The sequence below is a fragment of the Bidens hawaiensis genome, unplaced genomic scaffold, assembly GCF_021521415.1.
Source record: "Bidens hawaiensis isolate Kalapana, Puna unplaced genomic scaffold, B.hawaiensis_p1.1 tig00040751_1, whole genome shotgun sequence".
Taxonomy (NCBI): Eukaryota; Viridiplantae; Streptophyta; class Magnoliopsida; order Asterales; family Asteraceae; genus Bidens; species Bidens hawaiensis.
Genome location: NW_027497214.1, coordinates 23,279 through 44,307, shown reverse-complemented (window position 1 = coordinate 44,307; position 21,029 = coordinate 23,279). Strand labels below are relative to the sequence as shown.

Sequence of the window (21,029 nt, the reverse complement as noted above, 5' to 3'; positions counted from 1 at the left end):
TGCCCAGGAAATACATAGAGTTAATTATGGATATGTATACCAGGAGTGAAACAAGTGTCCGTGCGCCAGTGGGGGATACTGATTTCTTTCCTGTAGAGGTAGGTCTTCACCAGGGGTCAGCGTTGAGCCCGTTTCTTTTTGCAGTAGTCTTGGATGAGTTGTCAAAGTCGATTCAGGGGACTCTCCCGTGGTGCATGATGTTCGCAGACGATATTGTGTTACTTGCTGAGAAAAAACAAGATCTAAACATGAGGCTTGAGGAGTGGCGAACAACCTTAGAGACAAAAGGTTTAAAGATTAGCCGATCTAAGACGGAGTACCTCCACTGTGATTTTGGTAGGATAAACGACAATGAAGACGCACAGATCACAATTGAAGGTCAGGTGGTCCCGCAGGTAACGAAGTTCAAGTATTTAGGATCATTTGTACAGAGCGATGGGGAATTAGACAGTGATGTGACCCACCGAGTTCAGGTAGGATGGTGTAGATGGAAAGCAGCCACAGGTATATTGTGCGACAAGAGTTTCCCGACTAAACTAAAGGGAAAATTCTATAGGGTGGCAGTTAGACCTGCAATGCTATATGGAACAGATTGTTGGGCCATCAAGAAGGCACAAGTGCGGAAGATGGAGGTAGCAGAAATGAGAATGCTACGTTGGATGTGTGGGCACACAAGGCTTGACCGAATAAGAAACGTTGAGTTTCGCGAGAGATTAGGGGTGGCGAACATAGCAGACAAGATAAGAGAGTGGAGATTGAGATGGTTTGGACATGTAAAGAGAAGACAGACGACGAATCCTGTTAGATCCGTAGAAAACATTACTATAAAGGGGAGGAGGGGTAGAGGACGACCGAATTTGACTTGGGATGAGAGGATTAGGCATGATTTGATAGACCTAAACCTCTCCGAGGACATGGTTGAGGATAGGAATTCGTGGAGAAGTAGAATTAAAGTTAAGGATTTTTAGAGAGAATTGAATACCTTAGGGCTTAGACTTAACTTATTTAGGTCACATACCATAATGGTATTTCCCTTACATATATTATTATTATTATTATAATTATTATTAGCTTTTATATAGCTGTTAAACTGTGATCTTATTATTAATATTATTATAATTAGTAGTAGTTTTTATATAACTGTTAAACTTTGATTTCCTTTATTTTGCTTCATACACATGTACTTAGAGCCGAGGGTCTCTCTGGAAGCCACCTCTTTATTCCTTTGGATAGAGGTACGGTGTGCCTACATCCCACCCTCCCCAGACCCTACTTATAGCTTTGCTGTCAGTGGGATTTTACTGGGTATGATTGATTGATTGATGCTAGTGACGATATTCTTGATATGGAGCCGCACTGCTAACTAGCATGAATGCGCTAACTATGAATATGATGCCTGAAGATGAAGACCTACTTTATATCACCCTTCATTTCGATATAGCAAAAGCAATGTCTCCTTGCAAAATATGGATTCCAAACATTCATGATCTGGATGTGAATAAGTCAAATGACTTCTCTCTAGGCCTATTAGTGAACCTTCTCTCCAGGGATTATGAAACTAGAAATATTCTTGTATTTGCTTTAACTCATATTCCCCAAAAAGTGGATCCCGCTCTAATTGCTCCGAATAAATTAAATACATGCATTAAGATACGAAGGCTTCTTCCACAACAACGAAAGCACTTTTTCACTCTTTCATATACTATAGGATTTCACTTGGAAAAGAAAATGTTCCATACTAATGGATTCGGGTCCATAACCATGGGTTGCAATGCACGAGATCTTGTAGCACTTACCAATGAGGCCCTATCGATTAGTATTACAAAGAAGAAATCAATTATAGATACTAATACAATCAGATCCGCTCTTCATAGACAAATTTGGGATTTGCGATCCCAGGTAAAATCGGTCCAGGATCATGGGATCCTTTTCTATCAGATAGGAAGGGTTGTAGCACAAAATGTACTTTTAAGTAATTGCTCCATAGATCCTATATCTATCTATATTAAAAAGAAATCATGTAACGAAGTGGATTCTTATTTGTATAATTGGTACTTCAAACTTGGAACGAGCGTGTAGAAATTAACGATACTTCTTTATCTTTTGAGTTGTTCTGCCGGATCGGTCACTCATGATCTTTGGTCTCTACCCGGACCCAATGAAAAAAATGAGATCACTCCTTATGGACTCGTTAAGAATGATTCTGATCTAGTTCGTAGCCTATTAGAAGTGGAAGGCTCTCTGGTGGGATCCTCACGGACATGCAGTCAGTTTGATAAGGATCGAGTGGCATTGCTTCTTCGACCTGAACCAAAGAATCCCATAGATATGATGCAAAAAGGATCTTGTTCTATCCTTGATCAGAGATTTCTCTATGAAAAAGACGAATCAGAGTTTAAAGAGGGGGGGGGAGGAGCCCTTGATTGGCAACAGATAGAGGAGGATTTATTTAATCACATAGTTTGGGCTCCTAGAATATGGAGCCCTTGGGGCTTTCTATTTGATTGTATCGAAAGGCCCAATGATTTGGGATTTCCCTATTGGTCCATGTCACTTTGGGGCAAGCGTTATGATGAAGACGATGAGCTTCACAAGAATGATTCGTTCTTGCAGAATGAGCTTCAAGAGAATGATTCGGAGTTCTTGCACAGTGGAACCGTGGAGTACCAGACACGAGATAGATCTTCCAAAGAACAAGGCCTTTTTCGCATAAGCCAATTCATTTGGGACCCTGCAGATCCACTCTTTTTCCTATTCAAAGCTAAGCTCTTTGCCTCTGTATTTTCACATTGAGAATTATTTGCAAATGACGAGATGTCAAAGGGGCTTCCTACTCCTAAAAAAAATCCTCCTACATCTCTATATAAACATTGGTTTATCAAGAAGACGCAAGAAAAGCACTTCGAATTGTTGATTAATCGCCAAAGATGGCTTAGACACAATCGTTCATTATCTAATGGATCTTTCCGTTCTAATACTCTATCAGAGAGTTATCAGTATATATCAAATATGTTCCAATCTTACGGAACACTATTAGATCAAATGACAAAGGCATTGTTGAGAAAAAGATGGCTTTTCCCGGATGAAATGCAAATTGGATTCATGGAACAGGAGAAGGATTTCCCATTCCTTAGCCGGAAAGATATGTGGCCATGAAAGGCGAATGAAGGCTGGAATGCCAACAGGCGTCTATTATTGATTTCATCTGACCCGACAGTACCCGTTTGGGGAACGTCCAGTGCCAAAGTCACTGAATGGGTAAGTCGCCAATCCCTAAAACGGACTATTGGGTTACAGGCAGTCATTTTACTAGAGGTTTATAATCTACCTTTGTGTGATTCCTGTTGAAGCATATACTCGAGCAAGGGGGTGCCGGGCAGACAATTTGAAATTTTAAAGCAGACTCCCCATTCATTATATATATACGGTTTGGATCAAATACAAAAGAAATTAACGTGCTAAACGTGAGAATCAAGTAGAGTAATTATGTAATTACTCCATAGAGTAATTACATAATTACTCTACTTGTATATATAATTACTCTACTTGATTCTCACATTAATCCCATTTGTACGTTAACATACCCCTATATAATATATATACATATATATATATATAAATAATCAATGTGTTGATATGTAATGAAGGTTTTCCTATTATTGTAAAAAGAAAAAAAATGATATTAAATCATTACCTTCTGACTTGGAGAAGTGACCAGCTCCCATCTCACATTTAAACAACAATAAATTGTCATCTGTTTTCATCTCTCTAAGCTTTGCAACAAACTTAGCAGGTTCAGAATAAAGTACACGTGGATCTGTGCAATCTCATAATATTAATTGCTCCAGTTAAAGAATAAGAAACTGAAAATTATATAATTATATAAAACTCAAAAAACCTAGCCTACCATTTAATCCAGCAGTAACAAGAAAGGCCGGGTAATTCTGAGCCTTTACCTGTTAGGAATAATAGCCGTCGTCAGTAAATAATTTGATATTTAATAGGCCTGTAAACGAACTGAATGTTCAGTGAACAGTCTCCGTGAACCGTTCGGCAGGAAGTTTGTTTATTTAATAAATGAACGATCATGAACAAAAAAACTTGTTTGTTACTAATAACCGAACATTCATTTATGTTGTTGGTCAGTTTACGTTTATTTAAGTTTGTTCGTTTACAGTCGTTAATATATTCCTTTAAAAAATTCGAGCAATAATTTAGTCTACTTCTAATAAAATTTAGGCAAAACACATTGTTCTTCACATTACTTCTAACTAGTTTTAGCTTATTATGTCCATGCATCTATGTTCAGTTATGTTCTTTCGTTATATTCGTGAACCATTCGTTTATACGGACATAAACGAACACGAACATACTCATTGTCTTTACGAACGAACATAAACAAGAAAACCATGTTCATGTTTGATCATTTTTTCCATTAAAAGTTAAACAAAACGCGGTTTGTTTACAAGCCTAGTCATTCGCACTCACATTGTCAACTGGTGAATATGACTTCATGTAAAAGTAGTATTCTTCTTTGCGAGGATCGCCCCATTCCTACAATAAAACACATAAAATTTATATGTTTAAAAAAGTCATAAGTTACTAACATATGTAACAAAAAAAATCACCTCCCACTCGGCTGTTGTTAAAGGAATTGTCGGATCAAGCATAGTAGTCACAAAATCTACAAATGGGACTCCAGCAATAGCCACTTTAAACAAATCGGGCCGCATGTTTATAACAGAACCAATAAGCAAACCACCTGCACTTCTTCCATTAATGCAGAGTTTTTCTTTTGTACAATATTTCTGTTGTATCAGATACTCTGCACAGTCGATAAAATCTGTAAACGTATTCTTTTTTTGGAGATATTTCCCATTTTCATACCACTTCCTCCCCATTTCTCCACCACCACAAATGTGAGCAATTGCGTAAGTGAAACCACGGTCCAATAAGGACAATCTTGATGCTTTAAAACTAGGGTCCACGCATACCTGCAACACAAATAGAAATTGCACTAATGACAAAAGTAAAGAGGCAATTTCATATATACCCCTACAAATTGAAAAATATCATATGTACCCATGTAAAACTAAAAAAAAGAATCATATACGGCTATACGCCCTTGCAAAGTAATTACAATATCAAATTAGTTTTATTCACCCACTTTTAGCTTAATTTCTTTTACCCGTTTTTACTTAAAAAAAATTATCATGTGACTATCTATCTGGTTCGAGTTAGATTGCTTACTGTTTGATTATCATGCCATTATACTTGTTCGATTATCTGATTTGAGTTCTATATCTGATTCGATTGTTTGATTATCTGCAGTCGAGAGAACGACGGTTTAGTTCACTTTCTTATCATCGATGTAAGAAAAAATAGGGGTTTAAACAAATATAAAGGAAAGGGGTAGAATCATCATTATATAAAACTTCATTATATTAGGTATATATGATATTTTCAATTTTGGTTGGTGTATATAAAAAAAAGTTTGCAATGGTATATATGAAATTAATCCAAAAGTAAGAGTTAAAGAAGACAAATCTGATGATGAAATAGATATGAAAACAGAAATAGGTTAAGTTAAAATGTGGTTGTTTCCATATGCATTACCTCATAAGATCCATAGCCATAGAGCAACATAGGATCAGAACCATCAAGTTTCACCAGATCCTTTCGGTAGGCAATTGATATAGGAACACGAATGCCATCTTGAGCAATTGCCCACTCTCTTTTAGTTACATAGTTTGAGGAATCAAAACCACCGAGTACCTGTTTTCCATCAAAAAAGCAGTCCGTTATACCTAATAACTGAAATTTTACACCTAAAAGAAAAAAAACAAATGGAGAACTAATAACATGTTCAGCAGCATGACAGAATGACTGTAACTGTATTCTTTAAACAGATGCCCTTTAATGTTATACTTAATCGTTTGGGTTCACATGTGAAACTGTAAAACGCGTCAGAGCCTCCGATTTTGGGTCAAGAATAATCTAGAGTCGGCTTTTGATTATCGATTTAACTTCGGGTTTGTTTATTTCTAGAGTTTTATTTTAAGAGTTCTATTATAGGATTTAGATGGTGGTCTTTATTTGGTTTCCTCTATGGGACAATTTAGGCTACATATTCTCCAAGTTTGAGACTATTATAACTAGTGGTTCTTGTGTATTCTAAAATTCAGTTTATCTAATACAACAACAATCATACCCAGTAAAATTCTCACCAATAGCAAAGCTATTAGCTATTGGCAGGGTTTGGGGAGGGTGGGATGTAGACAAACCGTACCTCTATCCCAAAGAATAGAGAGGCCGCTTTTAGAGAGACTCCCAGCTCTAAAATTACATGTATGAATTGTATTAAAGAAGCACAAAAATTCAACACTAGACCTCTAGACAACACAGGAAAAAAAACTCACTAAATAAATAGGTAGTAATAATAATAACAGTAGTAGTAGTAGTAGTAGTAGTAGTAGTAGTAGTAGTACCACATAGATAAATAAATAGTGATAAGAGTGACAAATACTAAAATATAAGATAATAATTTTTATATATATATATATATATATATATATATTATAATAGTATATCATTTGGCCCTTCAAAATGAATGGATAAATACATAGACACATTACATTAAGTAGAATAAAAAATACAGAAAGAAAAATAGGGAAACTTGGAGATGTATGAGGATACGACAAGAAATAATCAAAGACACACTTAAAAAAGGTAAAGAAAAGCCCTTAAGATACGTTCCTAACCAAAAGCTATACATTGCCCCCTAGAAGTTTTTAACCTTAATCCTACGTCTCCAAGAATTCCTACCCTCAGCCGTGTCCTCAGAGGGGTGCAGGTCAATGTCTAATCCTCTCGTCCCAAGTCAGTTTGGGTCTACGTCGACCCCTCCTCTCCTCTACAGTAATGTTTTCTACGGACCTAACAAAAGGGTCAATCAATGTTTTGTCAAACTCATGTTCCTGTGTTTTTTATTTTGTGTTTGATTCTAGGCCACATCTGATGTTACTAGTAAAAAGTAAAAGCAAACCAAAGTATCTAAGAAAACTAAAATAAGAGAAAGGATGAATAATAATAATAATAATAATAACAACAACAACAATAACAATAACAATATCAACTGTTGTGTAACTTACAGTTTCAATTTTCTTGAGAACCGAAACTCCAGAATTCATATCATAATCATACGTAGAAAGGGGTGTTCTCAAAGAGCTATAGGAAAACAACAATATACTTGAAGAAAACTGTGACTCGTCTGGCTCCACTGAATAAACTGGGTCAATAAAGTCAACAGTTTTGCCACCTTGGAGACTCTGAAGTGGTTCACCAACAGCAGGAAGTGAGTAGTAACTAACCAGCGGTAAACCCTTTTCACGCTCATAAACCACAAGATGGTCACTAAAAAGTCTTATGTCCTGTATTTTCACACTAAAAAATCCAAACATAAAAGAAATGAGCATGAACCTAGTAAAAAGTAATTGAAGTAAAGTTGAAAGCTAACATCTACCTTTCTCTGTGAGGAAGAAGCATTGTAGTTGCATTTACATTATTGAGGGAACAAGCAAGTAGTTCTGAATTAAACGCCTCATTACTCCTCCTTTTGATGAAAAAATGATTGCCACGATGGCTGACTGATGTGTCAATCCCTTCTGACCGAGGTGTCAAAACCATAAGACGGTTTTCAGGCTTTGAGATATCTAGGTAGAAAATAGACCTTGTGGTTTTACTTTCTGATCCAACAAAAAGATAATTTTTGCTCTCGGAAGCTACAAGATCTAGAGAAAACATATCATCCTTTTCCTGATAAAGACATGAATCAGTTGATTGATTTGTACCCAGCTTATGAAACCACACCTGCAAACACCCAAATATTATTATGTCAGATAATTAATGTAAGATTTGATGTCTCACTTTGCTGTTAAATCAGGACTGCCTTTGAAGGGAGCAGCGAGGTAGACCGTCCCCGGCCCGAACTTTTTTTTTTTTTATATGTATATATATATATTTTTTTTTTGAAAAAAATATGCATTCTTAACGTTTAAACCCAATTACTTAATTCATTTAAGCCCATTTTTATATTAAGAAAATGTACAACCCAATAACCAAAAAGCCAATTAAAAATTTAATTCTTTAAGCCCTATAAAAAAACTCTTTTTACTTAAGAGCCAAAAATATTTGGCAGCGATTCTCGGGGACAGCCCTGGTTTAAATATTTGTACTTTGTTCAATTCACAAAATACAAGTAGATATAAGGTTTTCTGGATTTTAATAATCCCTATTGAATGGTATTGCCGATAATAATCCCTATTCATTTTATCGCCATTAGCGGTTCTAAATTTATAAACGTTGACCCCCAATGGTCCCTCGTTAAAAAGGACATAATGGCGTTATACTTTTTTTCTGAATTTCGAACTAATGTTTTAGGGCTTTTAATCAGAAAGAGGATGCGTGTCGAATGATGTAAAACTTAGCTCGAAACGATGATCCAAACGTCTTGATTTTTGTTAATTGTAAACTTAAACAACCGAATTGAAGCATTGTTTCGTCGTTTTGGACTTTGGAGCACCTTTCAAACTAAGTTTTTAATAAATCGACCCATATCCTCCTTCTGATCAAAAGCCCTACAACATTAGTTTGAAATCCAAAAAAAAGTATAGCGCCGTTAAGTCCACGGAGGACCATTGAGGGGCAACTTTTAAAAATTTGGGACCACCAGTGGTGATAAAATGAATAGGGATTATTATGATCAGCCTAATTTTAAAATAGCTGGATTTAATTCTAGTACTGTAAAAATGCTAAAATCTTAAAGATGATTATTACAAGTACCTTATAAGGCCTAAGAATTTCATCCATGGTGATGTAGACCAAAGCCTCATCAGCTACCCATTCAATATAGTCAGTTACAGCGAGCAAGGGGTCACCAAGTGGAGCACGAGTCTCGGCATCGATGACATGAATGGTATAAATCTCGTCTCCCTTGGTGTCTTGTGCGTATGCTACCAACTTATGATTTGGGCTGACCTAAAAACATAGAGAAAGAAAGAAAGAACATACACGTGTATGTGTGTGTTGGAGAGAATGAATAGAATAGCGTTGTTACTTTAAAGGCACCAATGCTATAGAAGGCGTGGTCTTTAGCCTTGAGATTTTCATCCAAAATGACATGCTCCGGTGGTATTACATCTCGAACAGATGGAGCGGTGTTGTCTTGTATGCTGAACGTACTCCTTCCCCTCCAAAGTCCGCTGGTAATACGAGTAAGGGCCCTTACGTACAGGGGCAGATATGTCATCCTCTTTAATGCGGTGACATAAAAGACATTTTACAATTGGGCAGAAAAAGTAATTTGTAATTACATGATTTCATTTTTCAAGCATATCGTACAACTTAATTAAGCTTCATGTTTGATGTAATTACTCATATATCCTTTAGGGTTTATGGTACAATCAATTTAATGAGTTTAAAGTCTCATTAATCCGCCTATATTATTATTATTATTATTATTATATCATAAGGACTTTACTACGATCAACTCTCGCCATCTCCTCCTCTTCCTAAAAAACATAAAGCTTCTTGATGTTGTTATATTAAGGGGGTGTTTGGCCTAGCTTCTATTTTTAAGCTTATGCTTATATATAAAATTAGCTTATAGCTTTTTTATATTATTTAATAAGCTATTTTTAAGTGTTTGGATTAGCTTATATTATATAAGTTAGTTACGTGTCTTAATAAGTTGTTAAATCCAACATTCTTTAATTTGTTAGAGTAATAATTACTAATCCACCATCATTTGAGAAAAAATGAGTAATTTACACCCTTAAACAAATAAGCTTCTAACAAATAAGCTAAAAAACCAACTTCAAATAAGCTTATTCAAATGGGCTTATATAAGCTAATAAGCATAAGCTTAAAAAGCTAAGCCAAACACCAAATTAAGCTTATTTTGTAAAAAAAAAACTAAAAAAGCTATAGGCTTGGTTTAAAAAGCTAGGCCAAACACCCCCTAAATGATCATTTAAGCTTCTTGATTCAGTTGCCTTAAGACCACCCGTACTGGGTGCGTTTTGTGTTGCGTTTATGAGGAAAACGCGGGGGGTACACCGCCCCCCCCCTGCGTTATGTGATTTTTTTTGTTGAGTTGTATACAAAACGCGCAGGAATGGCACACAAATCAAAATATGACCGTTGCATATTACCGTTGGAGAATAAAAAAAAAATTATTTCTTATTAGAGACAACCAAGTAGTCATTTACCTTTATGGTTAACCGTTGGGAGCCGTTGACACCGGCGGAGGTGGAAGGAGTAACTCCGGCGGCGGAGGTGGAAGGAGACCTTGTTTTCTGATCTGACTTCGAGCTTGTGGCGGTGGAAGGATACCTTGTTTCTTGATTTGGCTTCGGGCTTGCGGAGGAGGAGGAGCCGTGGCGGCAGTAGAATTTTGGTGGGTGTTGGGTTGGTATGTGTATTCCCAGGAGCAACAGTTGTTTTTTGGTGGGTGGAAGGATACCAGCTTGTTTCTTTTTAATGTTGTTTTTCCATTTTATGTTTAATTATTTAAAGAAATTATTATTAAAAAACAAATAAAATTAATAGTGACTGGGTGTCATGTGACGCATAATGCCTTGGAGTGAAGAGTTATGACTACAACCTGTTTTTATAAAAAATCATAACTCTAACTGAACGACATGTGACGCATAATGCCTGGAGATGAAGAGTTATGACTGCATAGTCTAACATGCCATCAACTATTCACATCACCTATTAATTATCCTTGGCCATACGTTACAGCCAAACATGTTGGGCTATAAATACGCCTCCCTTCCATTTACCATCTCCACCATGTTCATCTTCAATCTACGGCAAACCGAATACACGGATTGGTTGTGCAACATATTCATCATTTCTTTTACTAGCCCATTTTAGGTTAGGTTATCTTTCATTCTCTCTTCTAATATAAGCCTGTAGGTCAAAATTGTTTAACTAGACATTGCAATTCTTTCAATTTGGGGTTTACAATGATTTTAGCCTTTTGGATTTAGGTTTAGGTTTTGTGCAATTGATCGTGACAAATTTTGGATGGATCAAATGTTGGATTCTAGAAGAATTAGTTAGTGCATTCTACTTAATTTGTTGATTATGAGATCCTCATGCTCTATTGAATGCTAATTCTGATATTACCTTTTTATAATTTCTTGTTATTGCAGCTTTGTTAAAGATGATAATGAAGTGTCCGTTACTATTGAGGTTTACTATGAGTCTCTAAATGTTGATATTTATTTTCATTTGTGAACCATTCTATTTATAGTTCAAACAGCTTCTCGATTCTCACATTCGGTAACATTTGTTTCATTTTTCTAAGAAGCATTACAGACAACTTTTCAACCGTTCTCTATTTCTTTCCTCGGGTATTATGCTTATTTTTACCAATACATAAAATGCAAATATAAACATATTTCAAGTTTTAAAAAAGAGTATAACTTTACGCAATAATAACCATGTTTCTCCAGTTTTCCACTATAGGCACTTAGTTTTTTTGTTCATCAAAGTAGGAGTGTAAATGAGCCGAGACTCAATTTTTTTGTCTCTCTAAAGTAGGGGTGTGAACGTGTCGAGCCGCTAATGAGCTACTCAACATCTTCCATTAAAACCTTGAATCAATCCAAGCTTAAACAACCTTGAACCCGTGACTTACCTAGCTCGAGCTGGTTTGCGAGACTAAACGAGCTCTTTTATTATATAAATTTTACTTTCAGTTCGGTTTCGTATCCGGTAGATTTAGTTTTTACAGATTTTTGTTTTTTGTTTGATTTTAGTTTGCTTGGTTTTTAGTATCATTTCAGTCTTGACTTTTTCTCTAATTTTGTTTCGTTTCGGTTTATTTTTTTATGATTTCGTTACGGTAAGATATTTTCGTTTCGTTTTTTTTTTATTTTGAGTTTCTAATTTTTTGTCGGTTTGGTTTTTATTTGATTTTTGGTTCGGTTTTGTTTTCATTTTTTAGTCTAATTTATGTTCTATTTCAACTTATTTTGTTGTTTAGTTCTGGTTTTTGGTTTCATATAGGTTTGGTTAGATAAAAGAATTAAAACCAAGGTTGGGTTCGCGTCACTGCACATTCGTGTCATACGGTTTGAATCAAAATAGTGTCATTTTTTTTTGACTCGGTACGGCTTTGGGCGTTTGTGCGTGTGTTGGTGCTTTTGTTTTAGTTGACAAATTGAATGTGTTAGTCTTTTAATGATAACCAGTTTTAAAAATGATGAATATGGAATTTTCTGGCTTTAAAAACAGCCGATAGTTTGTTTAGAGTCGCAAAAACTTTCGTTCAATGATCTAGATGAAGTGATGCTTGTCGGTGGTTCAATACGCATCTGGAAGTTGAAAAATGCCCTACTTTGTCACGTTTATGCTTATTTGAACGATTGGTCTGTTAGTATTTTATGAATGTTTCGTCAACGGATTGCTTGGTCATTGGGTGAATCAAATATAACAACGCATTCAGTGCTTCGATTTCTCTGACTTACGTTGCTTCTAAAAATATCATACCAGGGCAATATATTTTATTTTTACTTTTTTTTCAATTTCTTTTGGAAATCCTTTAATTCTTATTTTCATATTGTCTTAAACACTGCACCTTTATGATGCAGATATGGTGGAGGTAATGCATATATGGTGGAGGTACGAGTACAACCAATGTTGGTTTGGAGTTTAGACAGTGACACACAAGTTAGTTCCTTCATCCTAGTTTTACTATAAAAATGTGGTGTCTAATTGGCTTCCAATAAATATAAATGTTTTCTTTTATATCTCTTATTCTATATTCATATGAACATGATCCGTCAACTAGAGTTGCAAGATGTAAATTGGATATCAAAACTGCATTTACATCACATAAAGGGGGTGTTTAGGTGAGCTTCTAAAACTTGTTTATTTGCTTCTTTGTTTGTTGAAAATTAAAACATGTTTGGCAAAGCTCCTCAGAAAGCTTCAAATTAGAGCTTTTTAAAAGTGACATTTGCTTTCAAAAAGCAAATAAGCAAATTTAAAGGCTCACCCAAACACCCATAAGTCCTATTTCTATAAAAGGGTTTGCTTCTAAGCTATAAAATTATTCATCCAACAATTGTTATTCATTGTATTCTCATAATTTATTTGGTACATGTTATATAATTTACACTATTGATGTCATCAAGGCCAACACAAACGATTTAGGATCTCAGAGTCTTCATTCTTTCCAAAAAAAGAAATGTATCATCTTCTTGGAATTTTAGGCCATTCTCATGGATGTAAGTATAGGTGGATATGTTGTGATGAATTTTTGTTACTAGAAGCGTATTCACCATATTATTTATCTTCCTGTTACTTGCAATAAAACCATGTTACATCATTTTTTTCTTTTTTCATAATTTTGAACATATGTTAGGCCATAAATGAAGTGATAGATTGTTTGGATATGTACCTTCATAGATCAAATCGTGGAAGATATTGTGAGTCTGGCGCTCAACAGGTAGAACCGTGAAAGATAATATTCCTTGAAAGTTTATTCACCGGTGCGACTTGGTTTTTAAGGTCAATTTTGACTATTGTTGACAATTTACGCTGCTAGCTATCCTTGTATTGAAGAAACCTTTTTCTTATTTCTATTTTTGATTTTAAGGTCTAATGTAGTTTTGTTTTGGATCTACACAGATAGATCACTCGATCATTAAAAGCTTTGGAGGAGGAAAGACGTGAATTACACATTGAAGAAACCTTTTTCTTATTTCTATGTAATAGTACTTTCAATTAGTTTTAATATGAATAAAGTTTATGGTATTATCTAAGTTAACACTTCATCAATGTTTATTTGTAGTTTTGATATGAATAAAGTTTATGGTATTATCTAAGTTAACACTTAATCAATGTTTATTTGTATACTAAACAATAAATATATATTAATAACTTATCATGTTCTTGAATTTGATTTGACTGATCCAACTGGTTCTATGAATATACCAGGTAACAACTACGTCATTGCTAATACCACATACAACCCTGCTGCGAGTTCAAGGTCTGTCGCTACCGTTGCAGGTCAGTAAGTTATTTGAATGGTACAAATGAATACAGCCAGATAGGTTTCTAAACAAACCGAGCGAACACAAATATTTCGCCCTCCATCGCTTTTTTTTTCCTGCCATTTTACGGATTGTGGACACACAACAATATGAGTTACTTGTCTTTTTTTTTGCCCTTTTTGACCTGAACAAGAATAACATTTTTGGTTCAAACATGTTTCGACCTGACGTTGTTATAGCGCGTTACCTATATTGACCTTTTTTCTCCTAAAAAGGAAAGGGTAGTGGAATTACAAATTGAAAGGGGTTACAAGTTATAACTTGGTTATTGATTCTAATGATCAAAATAATTGTTATTTGTTACTAAAAGGAAAAATGTATAATGAGAATTACAAAATGTTGGTAGACTATGGTCACATTATTTATTATTATTATTATTATTATTTTATTTTTTTAGGTAGTATTGACATTTTTACAAATGTTGTTTTTTTAGTAGACATAATCAACCAAAAAGCAAAAGCAAGAGTACTTATTATCTGTCTTCATTCATAGCTGAATATTCATGTGGGTTTTCATCGATTGAATGCATAATTAATGTAATTGAAGCTCGAGTGTGAATCCACTATTTAAGTCTGTCAAGTATTGACATTTTTACAAATGTTTTTTTAGTCGACATAATCAACCAAAAGCAAAAGCAAGAGTACTTATTATCTGTCTTCATTCATAGCTGAATATTCATGTGGGTTTTCATCGATTGAATGCATAATCAATGTAATTGAAAGCTCGAGTGTGAATGAGCTTCAATTATATGGCTCTCTCTCTTGTCGTCCTTCTTACCATTCTCTCCTGACCTCTCAGCGGTTCTTGCATGGCTTCCAGCAAACTTTTCAGGTTGTAAGTTCTTCACTGCAGCAGCTACAGCTTGAGCAATGGTGGCCTGAACCACATGGTCAAGTTGATACCCCTCATTGTTGCTTGGATTTCGTCCGGCCGCACGTCCTTCTTCCCCTGTGTTAGTAGCTGATTCTACAGAAGGTTCTCGAACAATACGTGGCATACCACGACGTCCAGTACGACCTCCTTGACTGACGACCTTTCTTGCTCCAGCCATTCGTATTCTATAAGGAAACACAAACGTCATCACTTAAGGAACCATTTAGTACAAGGATAGTAAGGCTAACAGGTAATAACAATGACCGGCTGTGTTTAGCTGATCACATTACTCTCCGTGTCCTATACACTTCCCTTTGTGAGTTCACTTGTGCTAGTTCTACTTCTAACAGTTAGACAATCAACAGTTCATATCATTATATACTCATATCCCTAGCAATTAAGCTAGCATTCATACATTTTTCTCTAGCAATTAAGCTTGCGTTCATTCATCATTCTACTTTACATGTGAAAAATCACATACTTTACCTTTACTTAGCTTTCTTGAGTGGCACATGGCTTTATTGAACTGGCATCTTCTTTCTTTTCTTACTTATGTCCCATTCTCTGTTCGAGTCTAAGCATGTTGGATGCTTAATTCTCTCAAACTCATGCTTTGATACCAACTTGTAAGGCCCCGATCCTAGTGCCCTACTTTAGCATTGGATTTACTCATAAAGACAGTTCTAAATATCAGAGTTAATTAAAACTTTCGAGGAATATTGTAAAAGTCAACCATTCATTACAAACATCCGTATCTTGTCTTTTAAAACATAACATAAATTATAGCGTTCTAAACATCATGACGAATCTTCAGATGCCAGCCTATTCAATCCTACCATGTGTCCCACTCAAACCAGCTGTCTCAGTCTGTTAACCTTCGTGCATACTAAAAGTCAGCTACGCTGAGTGAGTCCTAGTTAATCAGGTAACATACATTACTTTCACATACTTACGTAAATACGTATATGAAGATACATACCTTCATCTTTCCTTACATACTTACATACATTCATACATTCCTTTCTTACTTCCATACTTACATACATACATGTACGTACATACGTATGTTTGTACGTACGTACATACGTACGTACATACCTATATACATACATACATACTTTCATTCATACATATACGTTTTAAAGATCATTCTGTCGTATAACCTTCGCAGGTATTATTAGGGTCCATTCCCTACATTCGCAGATATTATTAGGGTCTGTTCCCTACATTCGCAGATATTATTAGGGTTTGTTCCCTACATACGCAGATATTGTTAGGGTCTGTTCCCTACATTTGTAGACATTGTTAGGGTATGTTCCCCACTTTAACCATACATTTCCTTCGTGCTATAGCCATACATACCTTTCTTTACATAATCATACTTTCGTACATACTCATTTCATTACGTACTTTCATACATACATATTACGTACTAGGCATACTACATATTACTTTCCATGTCAATACGTGTAATATCCGAAGATCTTTCACGCACCGACAAACATTCATTCATAACATTCATACATACTATCACATCATTCATTATAGCATACACTTACCATTTAAGGTAGGTGTATTAACGTTCACATTGAGTATGCACACAACCCCGAAAACATAACAAGGAAGTGAGGCTAGAAACTCACCTGAGTCCTATTACGTTCACCGTTAATGATTATTCCTTTCTTTAGATATCCACTGCTAACTGTATAACAATTATACGTATCAGTTAACTATCACTACCCATATCGTGTTTCTAGTTAATTTATAACCCTCAATGAACGGGGGTCCGGGGGCAGCGCGCCCCTGGCAACGGGGTTCTAGGGGCGGCGACCCCTAACAGGGTCTAAGGGGTAAAACCCCTGGCTGGGGTCGAGCTACCAGGTCAGTTTGGAAAAATTTTATTTCCATTAACTATCTTAACACATTTTTTATTAGAATCCCAATTTATTATTTTATTTGCTAACTCATAAATTTCGAGAGCTTCTTTGTAATTAATCCATTTTATTATAAGTCCAGAGACCTTTCCGTCATTCTTTCAAAGTCTAATTTGTTATCCAGTTATATAAATGGGGTTCATCTGTTCTTTCTTAACGAATGGATCCTTTTAACGAATTGACCCTCATAACGAACTGGTCTTTATAACGAACTGAACTTTATAACGAACTGACCTTATAACGAACTGGCTTTTATAACGAATGGACTCATTCGTTTGGTCTGGCTAACGAATGAACTCTTTAACAAATGAGGTTCATTCGTCCCACACTTAATGAATGGCCTTAACGAATTAAAGCTTATTCGTTACTTTTCCTTAGCGAATGGGCATAACGAATCAAGGCTCATTCGTTAATCTTCCGTAACGAATTAGGGTTAGGTCAAAATGTCAGGGAACATTCTCTGACATTCTCCACTGTTCCGGCGCCGCCTTTCCGGCGTCGCTATTGCCGGAAAAACGGGATCTCGTCGGAAAAGCGAGATCTCGCTTGTTTCACCACCGTTTCACCGTTTTTCATCCCATTCGATCCAGATCTGAGCTAGGGTGATCCATAAGCTCATCTTTTGATCGGTTTATACCCGATTCTATCAGGAACTTGTGACTTTAACGGTTTAGGGTGTCGGCTCGTCGCTTCGCGACTATATCTAGCGGTTTAGGATCCATGTAATATCATACTATCATTACCTCAAGTTGGGATCAGTTTTCCTTCTTGGTTTCGGTTAGGGAAAGAGAGAATAAGAGAGAGAGAGAGAGAGAGAGAGAGCTAGCTTAAGTGTGTGTTTTGGGTGGTGTATTGAATGAGTGGAAATGAATGAATGATGGGTTAATTAAGGTTTATATACTACGGGTCATGGGCTTAAGCCCATGGTCTTTCTCCTTTTCTTATTAACCCAAGTCCATTACCCATTTTTATTAACCCAAACATCAAATATTATTATTATTTTATTAACCGAACGGGAAACGGGATGCTACAATATATGTAATTCTCTCTAAATATTAAACTATTAATAAATCAGGCGGGACAAACTTCTTCAAAACCAAACAACCATGTTTGCTTCATATTCGTCACTGTTGCACTTCTCCAGCAGTATTACGATGAACAATGGCAGTGGTTCTTCTTCTCGAAGGTAGACGACGTAGGTAGAAGAATGATGAAGAAGAAGGTTGTGGCAGGATATTGGGGGATTTCTATGGTTGCGGAGGAGGCAACTAGATGGGAGAAGACGGGCTACAACTCCCTTGGAACTCCAATCTATCTAGATCTAGTCTCCAAACTCCAATCCATCTAAACACGTTCCCCTTCTGGCGTCATCCAGCTCTCCGACAACCACCATTGTATCATTGTTACCACACCTAAATATGAACTCCACTTTAAATTACTCAAATCCGAGTTCTTTATCTCAAAATTCATCACTATCAACAATCAAGATTCCAATTTCGATTCAGACAACAAAGATCAGGGTGGTGTTTCGGGCATATTGGACGATGACGATGGGTGGTGTTTTTCGATTGGAGAAGACAAATGGAGAATACGACAGTGTACAGGGGAAGGGTCCTAACAATATTGATTTTAAATGGTGGCTCGCTGGAGAAGGTGGTGGTGGTGGCTCCGAACTGGCGAAGATGGCAGAAAGGGTGATGGTAGGCTGTGTAACAACTCAGATTTATCATCTATTATTTTGTTAACCAAAACTCGACTCATATTATGTTCGGGAAATTATTATCGGTAATATTATCACGATTATCAAGTGACTAATATTTTATTAAATTGTTTATTATAGTTAATTAGTATATATATATATAAATAAATTTTGAAAAATCTACCATTCCTACCCTAAGCTAAACTCTAACCCATGTATGTATCCACCTCTATACTTGAGGGACCTGGATGCAAATCTGTCCTAAATATATTATCATAACCCACTTACCCGTTTACCGGTAAACCTAACCCATGACCCTCTCAACAAACCCGTGACCCATTGTGTTGACTTGAACCACAATTTTCGTCATAAACATGGAAATTGAATCATGCTCATTACTCCTTATGCTATTTTCGGCCTCACAGTCAATTTAATTAAGAAAATAAGATCAATTAGATATAATTTCGTATATTAATCTAACCGTCTTTGACCTAACTTCAGATTTACCATATAACGTTGTTTATAATTCAATGAAACTCGCTTACACCTTCCTCATATCAACGCCAATCTAACCCCCATATTCAATTGCATTCTAATCAAACGCTCATGCTCATTCCTGGCCTTCACCTGCCGGCACTGTATCGGTGTAATTAACCCGCTTGTGATCGGCGTTTAAGGTAATTAACTTATCAGTATGGTTGGTTAAACTAAAGCATAACAAATCGATCGATTTGAATCGCTAGGGTTCATAGTCCATATTGTTAATTCGTCTGTTTTTATATAATTATTTGTTCTTAAGATTAAACCAAGTGACTGAGTTGTGCAGTTGGTTGTGTGCATTGGGTGTAAAACTCAGAATCGGATGGGGGCGCAGGTTCGATTCACCCCAGCCCGTTTTTTGTAGTATTTTTTATTCTTTTATTGATTTTAAATTCACTAATCTATTTATTTATATGTAAAATCAATTATTTTATATTATAAGTATATTAATTAATCAATGTTTTGTTAAAACCAACACATTAACTAGTCTTTTCCGAACCTTGGTTAAAGTCATGTATATATGTTTATAAATAGTTATTAAATTTCGTTAAAGGTTTTAGTATTAAATAATTGTAAAGGGCTTTAACTTAATTAACACTCATCACGTTAATTTACGCATTAAAACAAATATAGATCATATTTTACAAATAATACTATTTTGTTGTTTACAATCTATTATTTACCATATTAATTTAATAAGAAATCTTATTTAAAAAAATGTATATGTTAAATGTATTTTAGTTTAAAATAAATATTTTTAAAACACTCGCTTTATATAAACTATGAAATATTTATAAACATGTAATTAAGTACCTTTATGTATTTCTTTTATAATTAAAAGCTTGATAAATAAAAGTTGTATTTCAAAGTAATCAAATGTATAATAAATAGCTTTTGTAAGATTTCACTCAATATCGAATCACGAACCTTTATTTAGTGTTAGCTTCGTTGTTTTATCCATATTTATTTCCTCAACCATCGTTACATAGGATTTCTCGTCGATAACTTTCGAAAAGCGTGACTCTTGTTTACTACTGTTCTTACTGCATTCGTTTATCTTTTGCTTATTGCTAAGGTGAGTACCACATTCCCCTATTTTACTTCTTTTTCCACGTTTTGGGGACATATACGTAAATTGTATTTTACTTATATACTTATACACAAAACTGCAACTTTGTCTTATGTGTTAACAACTTATACCTTACGTGTTTATGTGCTTATTTGCTTTGTATGCTTCCGCATTCGGAGAGGTTCAACATAATCTTAGTCTAGTATGATCATACGCCCGTCGTTAGCCTTTGTGCTTCTCGACATCTCAGTTATACTTGCTCATTTGGTTAATTTGTTATTCTCATATGACTTGTTGCACTACTTATTTTTATATATACTCTATGTACATTTAAACTGGTGTGTTGCTCACTCAACCTTGTGTTGACAAAACTATTCTATTTTCAACGCATATGCAGGTTATCGTGTGACGTGATTTTCAAGATTGTTTGAAGCAACTTAGGATTCATGTTAGAGAAGAAGATACAAGAATTATATTTGAATGTTTATTTTACTTGTTTACTTATGAGTTTGACGTACTTGACTATTTAATAAAATTTAATAGATATTGACACTTTTAATATTGCATATAGTAACCTATGAAAAGCTGTGAGCAATCAGTTCATGCCCCGGCATTTCCGCCGTAGGTTGGGGTGTGACAGATTGGTATCAGAGACGAAGGTTTAAGATAGGTCGTTAGAAATTGCCTTAGACACATGTTTAGGAGCCCTATATGTGCCTATCTGTTTACCTTTATGTGTTCAATTTTAAATTGTTTACAACTTTCTTTGTTAATTATTTATTAAT

General features: G+C 35.3%; 1 pseudogene across 1 annotated transcript; it reads right to left on the bottom strand.

The window, feature by feature from the left end:
* Positions 1-3,642: 3,642 nt before the first annotated feature.
* On the bottom strand, positions 3,643-15,126 carry LOC143592421 (uncharacterized; annotated as a pseudogene). The gene is made up of 10 exons (XR_013145926.1): positions 14,907-15,126; positions 9,116-9,322; positions 8,842-9,036; positions 7,523-7,869; positions 7,152-7,443; positions 5,617-5,775; positions 4,629-4,994; positions 4,489-4,554; positions 3,908-3,956; positions 3,643-3,817 (listed from the first exon to the last, which is right to left on the bottom strand). The product of XR_013145926.1 is annotated as an uncharacterized LOC143592421 (transcript).
* Positions 15,127-21,029: the final 5,903 nt, after the last annotated feature.